The sequence below is a fragment of the Dermacentor andersoni genome, chromosome 8 (genome assembly GCF_023375885.2).
Source record: "Dermacentor andersoni chromosome 8, qqDerAnde1_hic_scaffold, whole genome shotgun sequence".
NCBI lineage: Eukaryota > Metazoa > Arthropoda > Arachnida > Ixodida > Ixodidae > Dermacentor > Dermacentor andersoni.
This window is the reverse complement of record NC_092821.1, coordinates 25,648,768-25,669,058: the sequence shown is the minus strand read 5'-3', so window position 1 is coordinate 25,669,058 and position 20,291 is coordinate 25,648,768. Positions and strand designations below refer to the sequence as shown.

Below are 20,291 nucleotides of genomic sequence, written 5' to 3'. Positions count from 1 at the left end.
GACAGACTCGCAAGTACCTCTGCATATTATACAATCAGGAAGGGCCACGTCTCTTTACAAATGAACGTCCAAGCCAAAAAAAAAATATATGTATAGAAAATGAATTCACTTACACGCAGTTACCAGCCCATCTTTGCCATTCCATTTGATTTGATATCAGCCAATGTTTCTGCGAATAAATTTCCACTGAAGCTACCCGTAAACACAGAAAATGGCTTAGAGGTAGCGTAAAATAAATAGCTTGGAAAGTAATATGCATATGTAGTTTTAAAAAATATTTGTATTTATGCCTTGAAAACGAAACCGAAATTGAAATAACTTCACCCGACGGGTGTCGCCGCTACGTCATTTCCTGCGTTTTGCGGCGGGACGCCGGGTGCATGTGTGTTATGGTGTGTTCTCCGTGACATTCTTGAAGTTGTGAGTAATTAGATTGTTTTTTGCTGCGTTTATGTTGTACCACCTCGTTGTTTTCGTGTACTTTTGCGTTCATCGACGCGGAGTGAGCGTCCGGAGTGATGGCGACGCGATTATGCGTGAGAAAGAAAGGCAGCAGCGGCCTACGACATCGGTGTTTCTTTGTGACAGTGTGTTTACTATGCCTACGACGGCCGTCATTCGTGGCGAAGGAGAAAACATCTTCCATTCGGCCTGAACAGTGATGAAGTGGACGTTTTGTTTTTCGGCGGAATGCATCGTCAACATGGTCCATCCACTACGTAAACGAAACGACGTGCCCAGAGTACACATCGTGACAGCGCTCCGCCTTCAAACCGAGGGCCTTTTGCAAGGCGCATGGACTGCTCATATAAAAGGTACGTAGCACGTACGTAGTCACGTTCAGCATCGCGTTTTTATGGTGCATCATTGTGGTAGTAATTGTCGCGTAATTTCTTTAAAGGACAGCACAGGGTGTGTTGGATGCGAGTGTAGTGTCTGTACTCCAGGCGTAACCTACGGGCACCGAATGTGAAAAAGCAAAAAAATCGAATGTTTCATTGTTCACGTGTCCTCAACTAGAGTTGTAGAGAATTAAGTACTGCCCCGCGTCAGTATTCGGCGCAGGCAGGTAAATAATGCTATGGTTTGACTAATTGGTTCATTCTGTTACCAAGGATGGGCGCGGTGTCACAGGGCCACTTTCGATCACGATCGAGCCCGTTCTGGATGGAACTTTTCGACCGCGATTGGCTCCCGTCCGCAGATTGTGCAACGAAGCCAAACGCGCCCAGAAATTGGATTCCAGTCAGCATCGATCGCGGCCAAAATTGTGCAGTGTGACAACCGTATTAAATGTCGCTTATGTACTTTTACTCAATTGTATTTTTTTGTTGTTGTTTTTTTTGTCGGAGGTCACGTGATAGGTAATGGCGCAGGTAGCTTGCAATGCTTGTGCTTTCATGACGAACTAATGCAGAACAAAAGAACCACGACCATCCCGGCTACGTACTTATCCTTCGTTTTAAGTTGTGCTCGTTTGTTCTAGACGCTCTCGTGCTGTTGCAGATGAACGCGTGGTTGCGCTGTTTGTTTATAAATTTATCTTTTTGTATAAGTAAGTACACTTAGCAAATCAATTTTTTTCACGTCCTTGAACTCTTGTCTTGGTTTCACGCAGGCATGCTTATTACTACTACTATTTGTTTTCTTGTTGTGTGACTGAACCCTGCCTAAGGCGTCCTGTCAGTGGTCAACTAGTATTTCTGAAATGAATTGCACTGAACGTCCTACGGTTATTGTACGTTTCACTACCTTATTTTAATGTCTAGTTATAAAGCGTATGGTTATTGTAACTATTCTTGGCCTTTATATATGTAGGTATTAAGCTGGTAAATGCTTAATTGTATTTGCAGTTTTGAGAGGTTCTTTTATTGAGTGGTCAATCTCGGGCGGCATTAATGGTGGGTTGTTTTCTTGTGCCCATGCAGTTACAGTCAGCATGGAGCAATTGCATGGGAACCGACTGGCTGTCTTGGGCCTACACATTGCTGAAAAGACAGTGAAGACGTCTGAGCCGACAGGTATACTTTTCTTCATCACCATTTGCCTATATATTTTTTCCACCAGAGGATGAAGACCTCTCCCAGTGAGCTCCAATTACCTTTGTCTTGCGCTAGCTGATTCGAAGTGAAGCCTGCAAATTTTCTGTCTTCATGATAGTCTACCTCTCTACCGTCCTTGACTACCCTTCTCTTCCCTTGGTATCCATTCTGTAACTCGAATGTGCCACCCGTTATCTGCCCTATGCATTACATGGTTGAAGAAGGCACTTGGGCTAGTTGGTGCTCATTGCTGACTTGAGACATCAATAACTAGCGTGACAAAGACATCAAGAAGCACATAAGACAGAATTCTAGACTTCAACTGAAATTTTTGCTACACAGAAACATTGAATGCACAGAATTTCGACAGACAGAAACAACATAGGAGCTGTCAGAATAAATTGATGGACTTTCTTGGTACGAGCTTTCTTGGTAAGAGCCAGAGACAGGTGCTTACACACCTATTCCCCGCTTTTTTGATGCAAAGTGGTTCGTATATTTCCCTATGTACCTGATTCTGGAGCTGCCTGAGCACACGATTGCTTTGAAACTGCTCGGTGCATGAGCATGTATGGCGATGATTGGCCATGTAGCCACCAGCCACTAAGGTACTGAAAGCTGCCCTATGTTTCCTCAAGCCAAACAGGTCGGTGTTTAAACGACCACTTGGGGGAACAAAGATAGGGCAGTTGTCAGCGGCTGGTGGCCATCCGGCCAATCATTGCTGTAGATGCTCATGCACTGAGCAGTTTCAAAGCACTCGTCTGCCCAGGCGGCTCTAGAAGCAGGTCGACATGAAAATATTCGAAGCACTTTGCATGAAAAAGTGGGTGATTGGTGTGTAAGCACCCCTTCCCTGGCTCTCGCCAAAAAAGAGTGTTCGTATCTCGAAATGAACCTGTCCATCGATTTGCTCCTATACCTCCTGTGTTAGGCAGGGAAAAGGAAGGATGAATGTTGCTTCCATGCGTCATAGTCGCATCCCCTGAATCCTATGTTTCTGTGTAGCCAAAATTTCAGTTGAAGCCTAGAGTTCTGCCCTATGTGCTTCTAGCTGTCGTCCGTTGTCTTTTTCACGCTAGTTAATGATGTCTCAAGTCTGCACTACATGGCCTGACCAGCTCCCTTTTTTACTCTTTATGTCACCTAGGATATCAGCTCCTTCGTCTACTTTCTGAACCACGCTGCTGTCTTCCTGTTTTTACTGCCATCAGGATAGGAGTGGACATGACAAATGAAACTGAATGTCATTTAGACAGAGAAGCAGTGAGACTTCCTTTGCTTTACCTTTTGTTGTTGTACATAATAGTTGAAATTGCATCAACACATCTTTTTCCATCTTGTGATTTTCCCATAGCTGTGGCAAATAAATGTATAGGCTTTAAGAAACTAGAAATGCAGTTTGCCTAAGAAAAAGAATACTGTTGCACTTAAAGGTAATGTGTATGATGCTCTGACTCCTTTGGTGCATGTGCCTTGAGAGGTGTTTTCTTTCTCAGTAAGCTTTACTTGATGGGTCTGACTTTGTATAAAGAAATAAGTTCTAAAGAACCCATAATACCTAACAGGCAGGATTGTCGAGGTTGAAAGCCAAGTTTTCTTTCATGACATATTTTTTTCAGGCTGTACTAGTTGATCCATGAAGTTCGACAGTGCAGACTTGTACAAAGGACGTCAAAAGTGGTGAGAAATGGAACAAATGCTATCGCCTCTTTCTCCATCCTTTGTCGAGTTCACATTGTCTAACGTCATCGACCAATACCAACTAGCCCGTTTGCGTACCTGTACCACTTGAGCTATTTATACTATGGTACTCTCAACCAAATGTGATAAATTCAAAATTGGCGCCTTTTCTATGTGTACAAATAACTGTTTCATAATATAGTTTAAAGTCTTATGGTTGATGTCATGTTTCAACACCACCATAACCATATAAAATATCTTCATGGATGCAAAAGGTGCCTCTTGTGCAAGTTCTGTACCAGCCTGACATGGAGAACAAACCTGGCAGAAGGTAGAGCACATGCTCTTTTGTAAACGAAACGCATGATTGCATTTTCTTGGCAGTTATTGCACTGTTTTCTGATGTTTATCTGCATGAACATTAATTATCTCAGCTGCTAAAGACACATCACTAGACACTTTGAGCAGAAAAAAGTATGATTGTGCAGTACTGTTGAAGTCATGCAACATTATGTTTGACCAAGCTGGCAGGGATGCTAGCTGTTAAGAAGAAAAAGCTGATTTCAAGAAAAATTTGCACTCCTATATGTGGAATTGAAATGCACTATGCTTATAAGCTACAAAAGATTTCCAGGATGATCAAGCTAGTTACACTGGCCATTTGCTGATTCAATAAGGTTCACTGAAGCTTGTTTTTAAATTCACACTGTCTTTATAGAGGGTGATGATTTTCAGTTTTGTGGAATTTTTAAATATAGCCCTGTCGTATATAGCATAATTCTAGTCCTTGAGCAGGAATATTCCAACAGGCAGATATATCTTGCACGAGAAATCGAAAAATATTAAAGTAATTAACAAAAATGTATTCATTATCTTTCAAATGAATTACTTTATGGCTCATATAAACAAAAATAAAAGGGCTTAACCAAGCAACCCGATGTTTATTAATCACATCCTAAGAAGCCAGCAAACACTGACACCAAGGACAAGTTAGAGTAAATTACTTGTGATTAATAAATGAAATAAAGAAAAGAAAAGAAATAAGAAAAGTGGATGAAAAAACAACTTGCCGCAGGTGGGGAACGAACCCACGTCTTCGCATTACGCGTGCGATGCTTTACCAATTGAGCTACCATGGGCGCCGTTTCCCCATCCACTTTCTTGGGTATTTATGTTTCCTAGTAGAACTCTGGGAGTGTTTGCCAGTGCCACCACATATATGAGGCACATATTGTAATTTACGAATCATAGCCAGTGAGATTACAAGGTGCAGCCACTTGGAATTGATTTCCAGAATGATGCCAGTTTGGAGATATGCACCATCAAACTTGCCGTAAACATGCGCTGTTGTTCCACTTCTTTTAACAAGATGTGCTTTTATGCACTGATGCACAAAAGTAACTGGAACATCCTTGTGTAGTGTTCTTTATCAGGGAAATATTCCTAAACTGGTGTCATCCTGGAAATTCAAGTGCACACGTCTTCCAAGCTCACTGGCTACAATTTGTAAATTGCAATATGCGCAGTAAAATAATTAGTTACGAAGTCAATAGTGAATTTTTTTAATTAGTCGAACATGTGTTTCGATTTCTCATGCTAGTGATGTCCACCTCTTCAAATAATCTAGCTCAAAAACAAGAATTATGCCATCTGCCACAGGAAATTTTAAAAAGTTCCATAAAACTTAAAAATGATCACGCTGTACAATGCTACTACAGTGCTAAACAGCCAGCAGCCTAATCAACACATTTAAGAATGCCGTAACAACATTGACAAGTGCACTAAAGTTTTCTGCGCTTCACAGATGAAAGATGTTGGCCATTAGAATGTTTGATCTTAGTGTAACTCACGATCAGATAACCAGCAAGGTTAAGTGAAAGCAGGTGACAAACTTCATACATGAAAGGCTTTAACTGTGCTTTGATTAAAATAGCTAAACTTCTTTTAAGCATGATGCATTCACTGTGTTGTTCCAGTTCAAAGCATCTAAATGATCAGATGCTAAAGAGTTCTTGCTTGGAAGATCTTTAGTGAAAACCTCTGTAATAAAAATACCAGCAGGATTATGTGCTTGCTTAGTGGAGATGTCTGAGATGATGTTAAAAGGTGTAGGCAGGGCTTCTAGTAGAGATGCCAATTAGTTCTGAGAGAGGGGTTGTTACTAGCAACTGTGTAGGTCATAGATTAAGAAAAAAATAAAGGTCAGCTTAGTGATGCTTAGTATAGTGATGCTTGCATTGTTTGCCTGGGAAATCTGAAGAACAGCATCATTTGTGCGTCTTGTTAAAGGAGCAAGCTTCTGCGAAAATGCTGATTTCTACTATTAACAATGTATATTCCTGAGGAGGCAGGCAAAACAACAATGCCATGTGTTATATTAACCGATGAATGTAAGGTCATTGTTTTGGCACGTAAACTTTGCGAATTTGTTTTTGCCTTGTGGCCACCACCTCCTGTGAAATAATGGTTGGCATTTAAACTATTGGTTTTGGGAACAAGGCATTAATGTCAAAGTACCTCTTGATGGTTACCCTGCAATGCATAGCGAAGCATATGGCTGCACCTTATTCTCAATATAACTTGCTTGTAGGGAAAGTTGCAGTGAGATGATGTGGCTTCTCATTGTAAATTTATTGCATAAGAAAGGATTAATATATTTGTAAGCAATTTATTGGGCTCAACACGACCATCTTTATTTGTGCACATTCTAAATTGTAGTTTTGAGTCAGTCACACACGAAAACAAACTGCCCAACGTTATTGCTGTAATATGAGGGCGGTTAAGGAAGTAATGCCTCTAAACACGCTACTGCAAACTGTAGCACTGCAAATATTTTGGCTCTTTATCAATAATGCACTGATGTTTAAGCTATGCAATGTCACTTGCCCCATCTTCCTATCTCTTCGCGTTCCAAAGTAATCGATCAATGCATGACATCCAGTGGTGATGTCCGTTTGAAACAGCGGGCTGTAATTGAATTTCTCACTGCGGAAAGTTCTACGCCCTTCAACATTCATTGCCGTCTGAAAGCAGTTTACGGGGATGCCTGTGTTGAAGTCAGCATTGTGCCAAGGTGGGCAAGGATGAAACATCAAAATCCAGCCGCATCAAATGTCCAGGATCAGCACCGAACTGGACGGCCCACAATGGTTTCTGATGAGGATCATCAACATCAGGCAGACCAGTTGAATCTAGTCAATCGCAAGATCATGCAACACCAGATTGCAACAACACTCGCCATTTCCATTGGTTCAGCAAACCACATAATTAAGAACCTCCTGGGTTACAAGAAGATTTGAACTTGTTGGCTATGCTTCAACTTTTTCATGTCAGTCGTCAGTTGCCGTGGCACCCAACAAGCGCAAGTCTTCTTGTAACGCAGGTCTTTAATGATGTGGTTCACTGAGCCAATGGAAATGGCGAGTGTTGTTGTAATCTGGTGTTGCTTGATCCTGCGATTGCCACAAGTCAACTTATCTGCCTGATGTTCATGAACCTCATCAGAAGCCATTGTGGGCCATCTATTTCGGTGCTGATCCTGGAGATTTGATGCGGTAGGATTTTGGTCTTTCACAGTCCTTGCCCACCTCTGCACAGTGCTGACGTCAACACAGGCATCCCCGTAAACTGCAGTCAGATGGCGATGAATGTTGACATGCGCACAACCTTGCACAGTCAGAAATTCAATTACAGCCTGCTGTTTCAACTGGACGTCACCACTCGATGCCATGAATTTCTCGATTACTCTGGAACGAGAAGGTGAGGCGACATTCGATAGCATAAACATAAGTGCATCAATGATAAAGAGTTCGAAATGTTTGCAGTAATATTGGCAAAGTAGTGGGCTTGGGCAGGCAATAATTTCTGAATTGCCCTCATATAATTGTGTAGCCTGTCTCTCCTACATTCATGATGTGGCAGAATAAATGCCTTATTCTTTCGAAATAACGATTTCTTGGAAGTAAGCACTATCTGTGCTTGTTTTCTTTATCCTGGTCTTCGTGTGATTTTGAAATATTAAAGTGAATGATGCAGGGAAGCGCTGCTTGTCATGTTTCGTGTACTTTTCCTGACATTAAATTGCAACAAATCATTTTGCAGGTAGAAAACAAGCAGATGGCTACAGTGATCAATGAAGAAATGGCTTCATCTATGATGGCTCGCCTTAGGACATTGGAATGGAGCTACACAAAGGCATCACCAGCCTCGCCTGTGCCCTGGAACATTGGTTTGAATAAGACTGTTCTTCAGTGTAGAACGACCACAAGACTTGTCACCACATACAAGGCGTAGTGCAAGCTCTAAATATTGTACAGGTGGCTAGAATAAATGACCCTCCATGCAGTCACTCTTCCTGTATCTATGGTAAATGGGACCATTTCACGCAGAACACTCACACATGATTATGTGTTTTCGCTCAAAGTTGCTATGCCATGCATTTGGAAACACATTACCTATTGTATGCACACTGTACATAACATTTCTGTGTGCTAGCCTGACTGTAGACTTACGAAACATACAATGAAGTGCATGTGTACCCGCTTCGACATGCCGTACTTCAACACCCTTATAGCAAGGGCTATTATATTGCTTATTACACAAGATAGGTGAAGGGGTAATATATTCCTGATCACACCCTTACACCCCATGGGTCGAAGGGTAATATGTTGTTCAAAACACCCTCAAGGGATAGGGTGTTATCGCAATATAGAATAACCATCATAAGGGTGTAATTGCCTATAAAACCCAGCTTCTCTAGGGTGCTAGGGGGTTAGTTATAGACACTCAAAAAAACCCTTAGGGGTGTAAATTATTTTACAGTGCAGGCTGAAACATTACGTCACCAGGCGCAACGAATTAACCTTGCATCAAGGATGCATATTGCTCGGAACACGAGTAGTCATCCCCGCAAAACTACAGAGTGCAGTTTTGGAAGAGTTACACGAGGGTCACCCGGGTATAGTTCGCAGCAAGGCGCTCGCCCAAAGTTATGTCTGGTGGCCGTGTATCGAAGCGGATCTTGAGCGTATGGTTCAATCATGTGCAAAGTGCCAAGAACAACGCAGCGCCCCTGGCAAAGCACCACTGCACCCGTGGTCCTGGCCCACAGCGCCGTGGCAACGCATACACATTGATTTTGCAGGACCCTTTCAACAATCCATGTTTCTCATAGTGGTCGATGCCCACTCCAAGTGGCCGGAAGTTTTTGTGATGCCGTCGACTACTACAGAGGCCACAATTCAGTGCTTAAGAGATGTTTTTGCACGTTTCGGTTTCTCCGAGACAATTGTGTCGGATAACGGGCCACAGTTCACGTCACAGGACTTCAAACAGTTCGTCCGAGAGATGGGCTGCCGACACGTGCAAACAGCACCCTACAATTCTAGCGCAAATGGGCTCGCGGAACGTTTCGTGCAAACTCTGAAGAATGCGCTGCGAAAGGATGGCACGCGCCAACCACTGAAGGTAAAGTTAAACAAGTTTCTGCTCGCCTATCGGAACACTCCTCACGCTACAACGCACGAGGCGCCGGCCAACTTGTTGTTGGGTCGACGTTTGCGTACGCGCCTTGACGTGCTCAAGCCTGTGGTGGGGGAGAGGGTGGCTTACGAACAGTTCAAACAGACGGTGAACCGACCATGTCGAGTGCGCGAAGTCACTCTTGGTGATCATGTTCTCGCACGCAATTACAGGGGACAGCCAAAATGGATGCCAGCAGTAGTAATGGCCCAGACTGGACCAGTGTCTTTCAAGGTTCGTGTATCAACCCCCTCAGGATGCTTGGAGTGGCGGCGTCACAAGAACCAGTTGTTTCAAAGCACGACAGTGCCTGCGGAAAACGTCGTTCAAGACGATGAGTTCTCCGTGGGGCCACACAGCGACCTCGGATCGGGACCAGCTGCGGAAAACTCCGTTGAAGGCGATGGGTTCGCCGTGGGGCCACACAGCGACCCCGGATCGGGACAAGCCTTTTCAATACCACCAGCTAGTGTTTCTCTCTGACCACCGACGCCGCAGGCTGACACTGCACGGGGTGACGAGGATCGACGCTACCCAATTCGAAATCGTCGACCACCTCATAGGTTCCAAACAGGAACGTGAACTTTGATAGTTTCATAATAAAAGCGGAGGAAGTGTTGTGTCGGCGATAGCGCGCCTGATAAGCAGACTGCTGTTAGTGCGCATGTGCGCACAAGTACTTATATTGTCTTGCTATGTGCGTGAACCGTTGATTCTAGATGTAACCAGGAGCCCGTAAGCTTCGGGCGATAAACACCGTTTTCCTGTTTGATCGCTTGCCTGGTCACCCACTGACATGAGATACAACAGGTTATCTCCCCTCCTCCTTACATGTCCGGCACATGTCCATTTGTTTTTCTTGATTTCAACTAAGATGTCATTTGCCCGCGTTTGTTCCCTCACCCAATCTGCTCTTTTCTTATCCCTTAACGTTACACCTATCATTCTTCTTTCCATAGCTCGTTGCGTCGTCCTCAATTTCAGCAGAACCCTTTTCGTAAGCCTCCAGGTTTCTGCCCCGTAGGTGAGTACTGGTAAGAAACAGGTGTTATGCGCTTTCCTCTTGAGGGACAGTGGCAACTTGCTGTTCACGATTTCAGAATGCCTGCCAAACGCACCCCAGCCCATTCTTATTCTTCTGGTTATTTCAGTCTCATGATCCGGATCCGTGGTCACTACCTGCCCTAAGTAGATGTATTCCCTTACCACTTCCAGTGCCTCGCTACCTGTCGTAAACTGCTGTTCTCTTCCGAGACTGTTAAAGATCACTTTAGTTTTCTGTAGATTAATTTTCAGACCCACCCTTCTGCTTTGCTTCTCCAGGTCAGTGAGCATGCATTGCAATTGGTCCCCTGAGTTACTAAGCAAGGCAATATAATCAGCGAATCACAAGTTGCTAAGGTATTCTGCATCAACTTTTATCCCCAATTCTTCCCATTCCAGGTCTCTGAATACCTCCTGTAAACATGCAGCGAATAGCATTGGAGATATCTTATCTCCCTGTCTGACGCCTTTCTTTATTGGTATTTTGTTGCTTTCTTTGTGGAGGATTACGGTGGCTGTGGAACCGCTATAGATATCTTCCAGTATCTTTACATATGGCTCATCTACACCCTGATTCTGTAGTACCTTCATTACTGCTGAGGTTTCGACTGATTCAAATGCTTTTTCGTAATCAATGAAGGCTATATATAAGGACTGGTTATATTCCGCACATTTCTGTATCACCTGATTGATAGTGTGAATATGGTCTATTGTTGAGTAGCCTTTACGGAATCCTGCCTGGTCCTTTGGTTGACAGAAGTCTAAGGTGTTCCCGATTCTATTTGCGATTACCTTAGTAAATACTTTGTAGGCAACGGACAGTAAGCTGATCGGTCTATAATTTTTCAAGTCTTTGGCGTCCCCTTTCTTATGGATTAGGATTATGTTAGCGTTCTTCCAAGATTCCGGTACGTTCGAGGTCATGAGGCATTGTGTATGTAGGGCGGCCAATCTTTCTAGGACAGTGCTCCCATCATCTTTCAACAAATCTGCTGTTACCTGATCCTCCCCAGCTGCCTTCCCCCTTTGCATAGCTCCCAAGGCGTTCTTTACCTCTTCCGATGTTACTTGTGGGATTTCAAGTTCCTCGAGAATATTCTCTCTCACCTTATCGTCGTGGGTGTTACTGGTACTGTATAAATCTCTATAATATAAACTCTTCAGCCACTTGAACTATCTCATCCATATTAGTAACGATATTGCCGGCTTTGTCTCTTAACGCACACATCTGATTCTTGCCGATTCCTAGTTTCTTCTTCACTGCTTTTAGGCTTCCTCCGTTCCTGAGAGCCTGTTCAATTCTATCCATATTATAGTTCCTTATGTCCGCTGTCTTACGCTTGTTGATTAACTTAGAAAGTTCTGCCAGTTCTTTTCTAGCTGTAGGGTTAGAGGCTTTCATACATTGGCGTTTCTTGATCAGATCTTTCATCTCCTGCGATAGCTTACTGGTTTCCTGTTTAACGGCGTTACCACCGACTTCTATTGCGCACTCCTTAATGATGCCCATAAGATTGTCGTTCATTGCTTCAACACTATGGTCCTCTTTCTAGGTTAAAGCCGAATACCTGTTCTGTAACTTGACCCGGAATTCCTCTAGTTTCCCTCTAACCGCTAACTCATTGATTGGCTTCCTATGTACCAGTTTCTTCCGTTCCCTCCTCAAGTCAAGGCTAATTCGAGTTCTTACCATCCTATGGTCACTGCAGCGCACCTTGCCGAGCACGTCTACATCTTGTATGATGCCAGGGTTCGCGCAGAGTATGAAGTCGATTTCATTTCTGGTCTCACCATTTCGGGCTACTCCACGTCCACGTCCACGTCCACTTGCGGAAAAAGGTATTCATTATCCGCATATTATTCTGTTCTGCAAACTCTTTGAATAACTCTCCTCTGCTATTCCTAGAGCCTATACCATATTCCCCCACTGACTTGTCTCCGGCCTGCTTCTTGCCTGCCCTGGCATTGAAATCGCCCATCAGTATGCTGTATTTTGTTTTGACTTTACCCATCGCCGATTCCACGTCTTCATAGAAGCTTTCGACTTCCTGGTCATCATGACTAGGTGTAGGGGCGTAGACCTGTACAACCTTCATTTTGTACCTCTTATTAAGTTTCACAACAAGACATGCCACCCTCTCGTTAATGCTATAGAATTCCTGTATGTTACCAGGTATGTTCTTGTTAATCCGGAATCCGACTCTTAGTTCTCGTCTCTCTGCTAAGCCCCGGTAGCACAGGACGTGCCCGCTTTTTAGCACTGTATATGCTTCTTTTGGCCTCCTAACTTCACTGAGCCCTATTATATCCCATTTACTGGTCTCTAATTCCTCCAATAGCACTGCTAGACTCGCCTCACTAGATAACGTTCTAGCGTTAAACGTTGCCAGGTTCATATTCGAATGGCGGCCTGTCCGGCCTGTCCCAAAACTTTGTATGATCTAAAATTTCATTTGTTGATGTGTTGCCCACGGGCTCTAAAATGACTTTGGTAAACACTAATATGGTCCATGCGAAAATTGAGAACCATAATAACTTTTCCAAAGGAAGTTTTAATTAGAGTAATTGGCGTTTTCAATGAGAAAAGTTTGTTTTACTTAGGTCCTACCATTGCAATATATAAGTTGACGCTTCGACTTCACCTCAGAGCATGTTGGCGTGACACATAAACCAAGTGAATTTGCTGCTTAAAAATATTGGTGGTGTATCCTCAGCGAGCGCTTTTCGGTTCCTTTTCGTTTGACTTCATTATATACCACATGGTGTGATGATATTTAAGATATGCGTAATTTTTAAACATCGCCTGTTGCAGATCTCATATTACTTGTCCTTGAGCTGGAGTATTTAAGGAGGCGGACAATAGTACCACGGGAAATAGAAATGCATATTCGAGTAAATAAACAAAATTCACCAGCTAACTTCCTTATTAATTACTTCACAGAACATATTTCAGTTTACGCGTATACATCGCACGCTCGGAATCAGATGTATGCGTTAAGAGACAACGCCGGCAATATCATTACTAATATGGATGAGATAGTTCATGTGGCTGAGGAGTTCTATAGAGATTTATACAGTACCAGTGGCATCCACGACGATAATGGAAGAGAGAATAGTCTAGAGAAACTTGAAATGCCGGAAGAAGTAAAGAAAGCCTTGTGAGCTATGCAAAGGGGGAAGGCAGCTGGGGAGGATCACGTAACAGCAGATTTGTTGAAGGATGGCGGGCAGATTGTTCCAGAAAAACTGGCCACCCTGTATACGCAATGCCTCATGACTTCGAGCGTACCGGAATCTTGGAAGAACGCTAACATAGTCCTGATCCATAAGAAAGGGGACGCCAAAGACTTGAAAAATTATAGACCGATCACTTTACTGTCCGTTGCCTACAAAGTATTTACTAAGGTAATTGCAAATAGAATCAGGAACACCTTAGACTTCCGTCAACCAAAGGACCAGGCAGGATTCCGTAAAGGCTACTCAACAATAGACCATATTCACACTGTCAATTAGGTGATAGAGAAATGTGAGGAATATAACCAACCCTTATATATAGCTTTCGTTGATTACGAGAAAGCGTTTGATTCAGTTAAAACCTCAGCAGTCATGGAGGCATCACGGAATCAGGGTGTAGACGAGCCGTATGTAAATATACTGAAAGATATCTATAGCGGCTCCACGGCCACCGTAGTCCACCACAAAGAAAGCAACAAAATCCAAATAAAGAACGGCGTCAGGCAGGGACATACGATCTCTCCAATGCTATTCACAGCGTGTTTACAGGAGGTATTCAGAGACCTGGACTGCGAAGAATTGGGGATAAAGGTTAATGGAGAATACCTTAGTAACATGCGATTCGCTGATGATATTGCCTTGCTTAGTTACTCAGGGGACCAACTGCAATGCATGCTCACTGACCTGGAGAGGCAAAGCAGAAGGGTGGGTTTAAAAATTATTCTGCAGAAAACTAATGTAATGTTTAACAGTCTCGGAAGAGAACAGCATTAACGATAGGTAGCGAGGCACTGGAAGTAGTAAGGGAATACATCTACTTAGAACAGGTAGTGACTGCGGATCGGTATCATGAGACTGAAATAAGAAGAAGAATAAGAATTGGTTGGGGTGCGTTTGGCAGGCATTTTCAGATCATGAACAGTAGGTTGCCATTATCCCTCAAGAGAAAAGTGTATAACAACTATGTCTTACCAGTACTCACGTACGGGGCAGAAACCTGGAGGCTTACGAAAAGGGTTCTACTTAAATTGAGGACGACGCAACGAGCTATGGAAAGAAGAATGATAGGTGTAAAGTTAAGGGATAATAAAAGAGCAGAGTGGGTGAGGGAACAAACGCGAGTTAATGACATCTTAGTTGAAATCAAGAAAAAGAAATGGGCATGGGCAGGACATGTAATGAGGAGGGAAGATAACCGATGGTCATTAAGGGTTACTGACTGGATTCCAAGGGAAGGGAAGCTTACCAGGAGGCGGCAGAAAGTTGGGTGGGCGGATGAGATTAAGAAGTTTGCAGGGATGACATAGCCACAATTAGTACATGACCGGGGTAGTTGGAGAAGTATGGGAGAGGCCTTTGCCCTGCAGTGGGCGTAACCAGGCTGCTGCTGCTGCTGATGATGATGATGATCGCACGCTTGATAGCAGCACAACAATAGTGAGCAAGCACCCCGTCACGTGGTGTTTTTTCATATCTCGCAGGCTCTCTTTGGAACGCGGAAAGAAGGACCACGTGAGATATATCGTGTTGGAAACAATTTATTGAAAGGTTTCTCAAGGTGCTCTACAACTTTGCGTATCACACTTGGGGTCTGCAGCCGGTACTTAAAAAGTTCATTAAATAAGCACAACTAATTCATTAGTTAAGGGGAATATAAGAGCCAGCCTGGGTAACTCTAAGCGAGTGCTAACATTATGCATATGGTTCAACTTGCGTCCGGAGCGCCTTTCATTTTTAAAACTTTGTTTCATGTTATGTAGGACAACCTGCATAAAACTCCTTGGTGAAACTTTTCTAGTGAAAGAAGAAATGTTCGGGCAGCGCAAAATGCAAATTTCGAAAGAATGCGCGAGACGGTCGATTTCTGGTAGAGAGTTTCTCCACCTGGTTTTTCCATCATTTCGTGAAATTCACGTGTCCCTTACGGGCGCAAAAATATTTTCCGCTCAGAATATTTTAACAGATGACTGCAGCTAATGCTTATACACATCGCATTTTTTGTAATCTCTTTAGCTGAATGGACATTGGTCGAATGCCACGATTAGGACAGTTCACGTGTAATGACCCCATTATCAAAACAAACTTATATGTAACCAACAGAGATATAACGAGAGTTTGCGAGGATACCTGCCTGTAATCAATTGTGCGTTTGCTTATAACTAATGCGGTATATAAAGAAAATATTCACACGACAATGTGAACGGTCTCTTACTCTCGGTCGGACAAAGGCGACGAAGAGGCCAGGGCACGCGCGAAAGCCTTCCATCAGTTGCCGCTGCTTGTGGCTCTTGTATCCTTGTACAGTTAAAACTCGCGGTGCTTTCTTTCTCATTTTGGCACCGGCGGGTTCTTCGAGGGAGCGCTCTAAAGCTATAGCGTTAGAAGATCTACGAGCCATGGTCACATCCCTAGCTTTATTATCACGAGACTGCACGCCACGTCCCTGCACGGAACAGCCGACTAAACGCCGCCTCGGTATGGGTGGCGGTGGTTGCTTTTGTTATTTCAAGGTTTATGCGACAGATGGCTGGATTAGCGGTATTTACAATGCCGCCGTAACCTCTACGTGCCGCTACGTTACAATTTTTCATTTTGACCGACAGAAAAAGTCATTTCTCGATTTTGCGAACTTCTCCATATAGCGAGATATCTTGAGCGTGGTCATCACTTCGTTAAATGGAGTTTCAAATTTTTATAGTAATAATTATTAAATACGCGTTATTCCCGTAATATCTTTTTTGATGGAAGTGCGGCGTAAACCTGACAGTATGCCGGGTCCGTCAACCAAGCACGTAACTTCGAAGCCGTCGCCATCTCGGTTGCTCCGCGATGACCAGCGCAGCAACGACGGCGCAGCATCCACCGGCTCCTGTAATTCTGTTACACCCACGCGACCCGAGAACCTTTTCTGGCGCGGATGGCATGGGCGTCGAAGAATGGATAGACATGTACGAGTGCGTCAGCGGCCACAACACGTTGGACCTCACGCTGATGTTAGCTAACGTGATTTTCTACCTGAAGAGAACGGCATGCGTGAGGTAAATGGCACATGAAGATCTTCCAAGTTGAGACGACTGCAAGAAGGAGCTGCGTGACTTGTTCGGCAGAGTATTTGGCCGTCAGAAGGCCGCTAAAAAGGAGCTGGGATCCTGCGTCCAGACGATCATTGAATCGTACATTTCGTACATACAGGACCTACTGGGCCTTTGTCGAAATGCTCACACAGAAATGACCGAAGCTGACGGAATTTCGCAAATATTGAAAGCAATTGCCTACGACGGGTGTAATCTACTTGTATTTGAGGACTGCACGACGGTCGACGCAACAGTTAACAAATGCCAACGTTTTGAATAAGCCAAGAGCCGCCGTCTCCCCTGCCAGTTCCTTCGGCTGCCTAACGCCGCAGCCACATCATCATCCGTGGACCCACTGATGTATGCGCAAGCTACAGCGTCGGTAGATGTAACTCACATTGTCCGTCGCGAACTCAAAGCAATAGACGCTACTGCCGTCCCTTGAGACGTTCAGTCAGCCAACCTGTCAACCGTGTAGCTCATACAAGCAGTCGTCCGCCAGCAGTTCGCGAACCTGGGTTTATCATGCGCCGCCTGTTCCGTCCATGCACTGTACAAACTCCTGCAAAGGTCACTCAGAACCAGGTCTACCGTTCGTGCTACAGACACCCGGCTGACTGGAGAACGACAGACGACCGACCCATATGTTTCAAGTGCTCGCGTGCTGGACAAATTGCCCTTCACTGCCGCAGTAGCTGGTCATCGCCTTTAAACTGGACCACTGGATCTTGGTGCCATCCTGGAGGCAACATTCGACGTTTTTCCCTTCGCTCTGACCAACATACTTCCGATGCCACCGTTCCACACACCTGGTTCAGCCGCTCACCGTCCCTTCAGGGCGGTTGATCTCTATCGCCACGACCAGGCTAGTCATACTCCCCCGCAAGGCGTGGCACCTACGCTCCGGAAAACTAAGCCATGCAGCTGGCGGAGGTGACGCTGCATCAGTGACCCGGTATAAAACTACTCTGCTGACGGCATCTACGTGAAGAAACCTTCTAGACATTCAAGTGGACGACATTACCGTTGTGGCATCCGTGGACGCCGGACCGCAGATTTCAATAATGAGCTCGGCTCTCCGTAGCAAGCTCCGCAAGGTTATTAGGCCTGCTATTCAGGGCACAGTACAGGTAGCTCATAGCAGCACGACTGGTGTTCTTGGAATGTGAACTGCCCGCGTGTGCACTGCTAGCCATCAGACCACTGTTTGTTGCCGTGCTTTCGCAGTGACCTCACGACGAGACCCTGGGCGTTGACTTTCTGTCGGCGCACTCTGCTCTTATCGACTGCTCCTAAGGTGTGCTTCAACTGGAATTTCCTTTTGACGCCCACGCCATATCTGACACCCCCAGTCGCTAATGTTCTGCAGAGTTCATCTGCCACCGCAAGCCGCTACGTAAGTTCCATTACGTACCTCTCCTGCTGTGCGCGATGGTGAACACGTTGTCTCCCCAATTTTCGACGTGGTAGTAATGCAGTCTCTTGCCCTGCAGCACAATGTGGTCCCCGTATGCGAAAAGAATACCTGTGTCCCTCTTCTGAACTTTAGACTTCCTAACCATGTGCTACGAGCCATAATCGCGCTTGCCACTGTGTCGTCTTTGGAGAAATGCGAAATTTCTGTGTTAGCCGTCGCCGGCCCTCGGAGTTTCGCCGGATCTCTCACAGCCATCGTGTCGCCATGTGCCGATTTAAAGAAGAAACAGAAATCTGCAGATCTCCCGCTTACGCAAGCAGACGATCTTCGTCCGGTCTTGCTGTCGTATGCCGATATTTTTGATCCCGAAAATGGCCCTTTAGGCCAAGCATTAGTGGTTCGGTGCCTCATCCACGCTGGCGATGCTAAACCAGTTCACCCGCGCCCTTATGGCGTTTCCGCCGTGCAACACGCGATAATGCATGACGCCATGATCTAAAAAGAGGTCGACAAAATGCTGAACAAGGACTTAATCGAACCGTCCTCTAGTCCATGAGCCGCTCCTCTGTGTGCTGGTCAAGAAGGACAATACCTTGTGATCTTGCGTTGGTTATTGACACCTGAACAAGATAACGAAGAAATACGTTTATACCTTGTCCCGTGTAAACGACGCACTCGACTGTCAACACTGCAGACAATATTCTTCGTCTATTGACCTTCGCTCAGGTTATGGGCAGATTGCTGTTGACCCACTGGACCACGAAAAAACCTCATTCGTAACTCCAGATCACCTCTACGACTTTAAGGTAAAGCCTCTCGGCCTTTTCAATGCGCCGGCCACATTCGGGCTCATGATGAATTCCCATTTCGTGGTTTGAAATGGTCAACCTGCGTGTGCTACCTTGACGATGTCATCGTTTTTTCGGCAATATTTGACAGCCATCGGCTGCGCCTCTCCGCGATTCTCGAGGTGTTCTGCAATGCTGGCCTGCAGCTCAACGCTTTAAAATGCCGTTTCGGACGCCATGAAATAACCCTGCTTGGCTATCTCGCCAACATGGCAGGTGTCCAGTCGGATCCTGGAAAAGTTCGCACCGTGAAGAATTTTCTAGCCCTTCTTCTGCTATAGACGTAAGAAGCTTTACTAGATTGTGCTCTTATTTGCGCCGTTTCATCTGTAATTTCGCCGATATGAAGCGTCCCCTTACTGCGCTTCTCAATAGAGACGGTGCTTTTACATCGGGCTCGCCCTAAGCTGCTGGCTTTTCGGTGCTTGTCGATGCCGCAACGACTTGTCATATTTTAGCCTATTTTGATTCGATTGCGCCGACAGAGCTTCGCACAGATGCCAGCGACCATGGAATCGGTGCCGTCCTCTCTCAGCGTCAGGGCGGACACGACTGCGTTATTGCATACGCTAGCCACCTCCTGTCGATCCCGGAGAAGCATTACACAATCACAGAACGAGAGCACCTTGCTCTTGTCTTGGCTGTCCCCAAATTTCGTGCCTACCATTTTGGCTCCACTTTTACCGTCGTAATTCCTCCTCACGCCCTCTGTTTGCTTTCTTCGCGCAAGGACCCTTCAGGCAGCCTTGGTCGTTGGGCTCTTCGCCTGCAAGAATACTCGTTTTCGAGAATACTCGTTACGCAAGGCCGGCCAGCTTCATGGAGATGTAGATTGCCTCTTACAGCTTCTCGTGGATTCCCGCCATGTCCCCGAGCAAGACACCGACGCCTGCATCATGTCAATCTCGGACCTCGTTAATATATGGGACGAACAACGCCGCGACTCGACTATACGTGCCATCATCAACAGTCTTAGCTCCGTCCCACCCAACCCTTCACTCCACTCGTTATGCCTTCAAGATGGCATCTTTACCGCCACAATATGCATCTTGACGGCTCTGAACGCCTCTTCGTCGTGCCTTCCCATTTGCAGTCAGCTGTCTTCCGCCAGCGGTACGATGAGCCACCTGCTTGTCACCTTGGTGTCATCCGCACTTATTATGGCGTCAGGCGCCATTTCTTCTAGCCTAGTGCCACTTCGTGCAGCGATATGTCGCTAGCTGTGACCAATGCCAGCGCCGCAAGCAGCCAGCTATGCTACCTGCCGGTTTACTTCATCTTATCGACACTCCCGCCGAACAGTTCTTTTGTCTTTGGCTCGTCCTTCTAGGTCCCTATAAAATCTCAACATCAGGCAGCAAGTGGGTCGCTATCTTCACCGACATAGTGACTCAATACGCCATTACCTGTGCCATTCCAAGGAGCTGCG

The 20,291-nt window shown here is 45.2% G+C and overlaps 1 protein-coding gene and 1 long non-coding RNA gene across 2 annotated transcripts in view; one reads left to right on the top strand and one right to left on the bottom strand.

Annotated features, from left to right (window-relative positions):
- LOC140220001 (uncharacterized) overlaps positions 1 to 20,291 on the bottom strand; it is a 95,678-nt gene that overhangs the window by 9,226 nt on the left and 66,161 nt on the right. The window lies entirely within an intron of this gene.
- Positions 377 to 8,073, top strand: LOC140219777 (uncharacterized). The gene is made up of 3 exons (XR_011895954.1): positions 377 to 815; positions 1,929 to 2,021; positions 7,827 to 8,073. It is a non-coding gene; the product is annotated as an uncharacterized lncRNA (long non-coding RNA).